The following is a 6990-nucleotide window of genomic DNA, read 5'->3' on the forward strand; positions in this document are numbered from 1 at the left end:
TAATATAAAATACTTTTAACTATTTTTTTTTTCTTTAAGCTATAAAGCTATACTAATTATATTAAAATTAAAAGCATATTTACATACTATAAACTATTATATAGAGGGTAAGAGCTTAGAAGCGTTTTATTACTTAAAATAATAAGTTTAGATAGCTTAAATTTTTCTTTATATAAAATTTTTTTTTAAAAGTTTCTAGCCTAATTAAGTCTTTTCTTAAACTTAATAAAAACATTATTTTAAAAAAAGTTATTTTTTTAGAGACCCTAAAAAAATAAATTTATTTAGTATAGTATAGGCCTTACTGCGCTTTATTTTAATAAGTAGGATTTTAATTTACTTAAAGTTAATTTATTTTTAATCTACTTTAACTTTTTTTAATTAGTACTTTTTTTTTTTAACCTGTCCTCTTTTTCTTATTATATAGTGTTATTTTTTTATATTATTACTATATAGACTTATTACTTACTTTCTGCCTAGTCTATAATAACTATAGACCCTTTTTTAACTTCTCTACTAATAAAGTTAAAGCTCTTTATTACTAGTGTAATAGATATAGCTATGCAGTATGTTACTTTATTATAATTATTATATTTTTTAGCGCTTATATTTAGTTTTATCTAGGCGTGTTAGCTATTAGCTAATGTTAACTTTAATGCATAACTTTTAAAACGCGTTTAAGCTTGCGCTACTACAGTCTAATTAGGTCTATGCTAGGGCTAACCTGCACATGCTAGGCGTAACACTGCATTAAGTAGAACACTAGTGCTTAATTAATTATTTTATACATATTAAAACTCTTTTAAGACTTTTACACCTTTTTTTACTTCTTCTACACTATCTGTTTAGATCTATTATAATATATAATTAACCTCTTTTAAGTTTTTTATGCTAACTTTTACTCTTCCTACGCTGTCTATATATATACATTATTATAATATATAGCTAACTTTATAAAGACTTATTTAATCTTTACTTTCTTAACATACTCTAGATTAGCCTGCTTTATCTTTATTTATATATAAAAATTAAAAGCAACTAAAAGCTAGTCTCTTATAAAATAATTTACTAAAAGCATATATTATTACTACTATAAACTATATTACTTTTATTAACTTTAGTTTAATGCAGAATTCTATAAGTAGCTATTCTAACTATAGTGCCTTTTACTAGCCTAAAAAGTAGGTTAATAAGAGTTAGGCAGATTCTTCTTAGTACTTTATATATTACCTAATAAGTAATATTAACTTTCTAACTTTTCTAGATCTACCTTTATTTCTGTGTTATCTTTTATAAGGTAGGCACCTACTTAGCAGATCTTTTTAAAAGCATTTTTAATTATATAACATAGCCTTAGCTTTTACATTAGCTAACTATAAATAAATAAATTAAAGTGTGTGTAGCATAAGCATAAAAGTTTTTTAGATTATAAAGAAGATGTACTATATGCATAGCTTATTAGAGCCTGCTAAGGGGGACATTTTTTTTTACACATAGCTGTACTTTTATAATCCTGCCTAGGCTAATAGTGCGTGTATAAGGTATTAGGCTAATAATAGTCTTAATCTAACTATACTCACGCAGCTGCTATAGATAGTTAAGATAGATTATAATAATCTTTAAATTAAAATATATAAAACTATATATAAGCAGTTACAGTAAGCTTATAAGTAAAATAAGAAATTATAGATTACTTTTAATTTATAACTATAGTTAATTATGCAGGCTAGAGCTAATTAACATTAAAAGAACTTACCTATTACTAAAAAAATTACTACTCTAGTTTATAATAAGCTAGTTAAAAATTATAACTAAAATTTTATTTTTTACTACTAACCTAGCTTTAATCTAAGACACTGTTAGTCTCTATACTAAAAAATTAAACATACACATGCAGTATATTAGCCTCTCTACTATGTTTTAATGTTTTTATAAAGTACCCTTAGGTTTTACTATAGTTTATAGCTGTGTACTTTACGCATGTCTTACACCTAGGATACTCTAACTAATTCTAAGTATTACTAATTCTACTTATTTCCCTAGCGTAGCAGTCTTATTATGCCTTTTAATTACAGTCTATTATTCTAGTAATTTATTATTAACTGCTAAGCTTAGTATAAATAAAGGAAGTTATAGTAGATTATAGTAAATTAAAGACAGTTACATGCTAATCTATATTAAAAAGTGTGTAATGCATTAGATTAAAATAACTTTTAGGCTAATTTAGTTAAAATTTAGACTATTTTTTCTTTAAGTTACATTAGCAGCAGTTACTTTATTATGTAGTGTTATTAGAACTTTATAGCTATTATTTAAAAGCTTAGTTAACCTGCTTTATTTATTACTTTTACTGCTAATCCTAAATAGCTAGAGTTAGAGTAGGAGATTAGTACGTCCTTTTAGCTATTAGATTAGCTAGATCTAGTTGCGCGCGTTTTTAAGCTGCGTCTTAACTCCCTTCTTGCAGACCTCTAGACTAACTATGTATTTAGCTAGTATACTAGTATTATGTATACTATTAAGTACTAAAAGTAGAGTTTACTTTATGCTTATATTCTACTTTTTTTATATTATAATTACTATAATTAGTTTTTTAATCTAAACTTTATTAATTAAGTTATATAAGCTAAGCTTTTTATAAAAGCTTAAGATTTAAATAAAGTCCTAAGTAACATTATTAAAACTACTATAGTTTATAGGCTATGTAGAACCTTAAATCCTAGCATGCTCTGTATACAGACTACAGAGCGTTCTCTCTAAGCAACCTGTTAGAAGCAATTCCTAAAGAAATACACTAATAAGACTCTAGTTAGTAAAGATAGTTATTTTATATATTAGCATTAACCTAGTTTAACTTAAGTTGTAAAGTGTTATAGTTAAAACATTATAGTTAATAATTACTAAGTAGTGCCTTATAGTCTATACTTTTTATGTAAGTACAACGCACATGTTAACATAAAGGTCTATGCCTCTATAAAGTTAGTTAAATATATATATAAGTATATTTATAAAGGCACTAATTAGGTTGTTATCTATATTTAGTAAGAGAATAAAGTTGCCTAGTATTTAAACATGCGCTATATTAGACTAACTAAGGCTATTTAGTAATTAATAGAGTTTAAAGTTTATAAAAAGAAGCTTTTTATTATTTAATTAGCAGTGCATTTACTAGAACAGCATATAGTCACTTTTTATAATAAGAATAGTGCTAAACAGGTAGAGATTGCAGTTAAATAGAAAAGATTATTATTAATAAAATAGTTAAAGTATAATACTTTTTATATAAATAAGCATAATCTTCTTTACTAGGACTTTCTAACCTAGTATTATTAAAATCTAGGGAAAAACAGTAGTAAATAGACTTAGTTCTAACATAATTAGTACTTTATTAGTTACATTTACTTTTATAGTTTTTTCTTTAAGAAGCGTTTTTATTTTAGGATACTTCTTACATAAATCTTAGGTGTAATTAGTTTTAAATATTTTTACATAGTTAATAGTTAGATCTAACTTACTTTTAAGGACACTTATTTAGCTTTTAATTTTTTAGTTAAGAATAAATTATAGTAGTATATATTTTTTAAGCTTTAGCATTTAGCACTTACTTCTAAGTTACATTATGTCTTTCTTTAGGCCTTAGTCTTTAGAAATATAGGTAATTTTATAGCATTATAGAATAAGTTCTTCTAACATCTATCTAATAACCTGCCCCTCTGCTTAGAATAAATAGTGTTACCCCTTAGCATTACTAATTTTATAAAGAATTTATGCCTATAGCTAATTAACTAAGCTATGCTTAAGTTATTTAAAAAAAACCTTTCTAATTTTAACATGCCTATGCTATAAAGATATTAGGTGTAGAAGGCTGTTAATTTATTAGTTACTAAGCAGCTTAATTATAATACTATAAAGTAGGATCTTAATTATACTAATATATATAATAAGCTAAATAAGGCCTAACTAGAAGTTTTTTATACTATTACTTAGTTTATTTTTACTACACTATAATTTAGTTGCTACTTTGTTTAAGGCCTTAGTAAAACTAAAAAGACTTTTTTATATAAGACTATTTACACTTATCTTTAGACCTAACACAAGATTGTTTTATGTGTAGCATTATCTAGCATTACTGCACTTCTTCTTTCTAGCAGCTGCACTGCTTATTATTAGTTTAAGATACTTATTAATATTAAAGACAGATCTACCTACTTTATATATATAAACTCTCCTACTGCAGACCTTATTTATTAGATAGATTTAATTATATAAGATAAAGTTCTAATGCAGTACTAGTACTGCTTTAAAGCAGTTAACTATACACTATAAAATATTATAAAGAACAACTCCCTATTTAAAGGTATTCTAGTGCTGTTAGGAGAGGACTTTACCTAAATCCTTTCTATTATTTTGTGCAGTAGGAAGTTACAAACTATATAAGCCTACCTTTAAAACTTTTATTTATAGCTATACTTTACTGTTCTACAGCTAATAGAGAATATAAGAATAAAGTAAGAACCTGCTAACTAAGAATATACTTAGTAGATATTAGACTTAGCTAAGTATAATAAGAAGTCTATTACACTTCTTTTTAAAATTTAGTAGTTTTAGTCTATATTTGCATTTTATTTTTATATTTATTTACTTAATCTACTTTAAAAACTTACTAACCTAGAAGTCTATACTTCTTTATTAAAGTAAAAGTGTATATTAGTAGTTTAAAATAACACTATTAATTTTTTAAATAACTTTTTATTTAAGCGCTTTAAAGGTGTTATAATAGAATTTTACTTTACTAATAAAGTCTACTAATCTTTTTTAAATAGAATTAATTAACTACTAGAGGACCTACTCTAGAGCTTTAATCTGCTTAGCTTCCCTCTGTCTACTTTATAACTAAAAGTTAGTGTTTTTATTATGCTCTTATGTAATCTAGATCTAGAGTAAGAATTATGTAACAGCACATGTCTTGTAGTTACTACTGTTAGCTAGATAGCGCCTTTCTTTATTAGTAAGATACTTAGCAGTAAGTTTAATAGTTAGATTTAAATAATTACACATATAAAGTTAGTGTCTAAGAATAATAATGCCTTACTTTTTTTAATTATTTAGTATTAGATTCTAGTCTAACTCTGTTTTACTATGTTTATTAATAAGTTGCAAGGTTAGTTGCTTAAGATTATTAGTGTTAACCTATAACATTCTGTCTTTACTTATAGCTAGTTATATGTAGCCTTTTTATGTGTTACTACTATATCTAGCATCTCTATTCTAATTCTGCCTAGTTTAATAAGTAAGGTAGTTAATATTATGTATTCTAAAGTTATTTTATAGACTGCTTTATACAGTGCATGTACATTTCTGCCCTGCTACTATATATTTGCCCTATTAGTAATGTCTGCTTTTATTATAATTATATTAGTCCTACGCTATCTTATTTTAGGCAGTGCCCCTAGAAATCTAGTTTTAGCTTTGTGTAATAATAGATTTAGCCTTAGCCTTTTTAAATTAGGTTTAATCTTTTTTAATTTACTATAATACTTTTTCTTTACTTTTTACTTACTATATTATACTTTTTATTATTTTGCCTTTTATCTGCTTGCTATGTTACTCTTTATGTATATATCTACTAGGGCTATTTTACCTTCTAACCCTTTTGTACATAAAGAGCCTATTAGGCTTATAGCTGTTATGCTAAGTATTAAGTAGTAAACATTTATTTAAAAGATGCTTAATTAGCATTACATTATAACTATTTACTTTGCCTATATTAATTATAGTCTAACTAAATAAAAGGAGAGGAGTATTAGCTACACTTACTTTAATATAAGCTGCTTTTATGCTACTTTATTATATAAGCTAATTTTTTTATAAGACTAAAACCTTTATTATTTTTTTACTATTCTGCTTAAGTATAATATTTTTTTTTTTAACTTTAACTATAACCTAGACTAGCCTTTTGTTAATAATAAAAGTGTAATAAATTAGTGTTAGTAGGGCTGTTACTGCAGCCTCTACCTGCCCTATCTAGGGCAGCTTTAGTCCTAGATGTGGTTCCCCTCTACTGTTGTCTAGGAGTGGCTGCTCTAGAATAGACTAGTTTATAGTTAGGTAGTAGGTAATCTACTAGATGCTACCTAATTCTATCTACTTTATATATAAAACTATAACATAAAGCTTCTAAGGCTTATGTTTTATAATACTAAAGTAGTTAAACTAAAAGACTTATATTCTAAGCTTAACTTCTATTTCTAGCATACTCTTTAGCTAAGGCATAGGTGTGTAAGGTTAGAAGAATAGTACACATTAGAAAACTTTTTTTATTAAGTTTAGCTTAATGCTTATTAAGTATGTTATTTTAACTAGTTTTTAATCTTTTTTAATTATACTTTAGATTTATTATAATCTTAAATACTTTATGTGTTATTTATTAGTATAATGTCTTTAGTTATTGCTAGAAAATTATAAGCTAAAGTATAAAAATACTTTTTTACTTTTAATAAAGTTAATATCTAGTCTTGCTTTTCTTTTTTTTATAAGCTACTATAATAGTAGCATGTTACAGGATCTCTAATTAGTGTAGATCTGTTATTAGGTAATTAGGCGCATAGATTAGGCTTATTAGCACTAGTCTAGTTAGAAAAGAAAAGCAGATAATTAATATTAAAAGTAAAAAAAACATTTTACTAATTAGATTAATAAAAATACTACTTACTTTAAAAAGTTAAAAAAGTTTATAAGTGTTTAAAGTTTTAAGCTTTAGCATTATTTTTTTAAAAGTCTTAATAATGTATAGCTACTAATTTACTTTATATTTATTATAGAAATAGTTATGTGCAGCTTATAATCTAATTATATTAGCTACTTATTATAAGATTATAAACACTATTCTTTATATAGTAAGTATATTATTATAAGGTTAATCTATTAACTCTAGTAAAAAAAGCGTTAGTAGGTGTAGTGCTAGAGTAAACTGCTACTACACTAACTTAT

This window comes from Lindgomyces ingoldianus (assembly GCF_010093535.1).
Source record: "Lindgomyces ingoldianus strain ATCC 200398 unplaced genomic scaffold BDR25scaffold_29, whole genome shotgun sequence".
In the NCBI taxonomy this organism is placed as follows: Eukaryota; Fungi; Ascomycota; class Dothideomycetes; order Pleosporales; family Lindgomycetaceae; genus Lindgomyces; species Lindgomyces ingoldianus.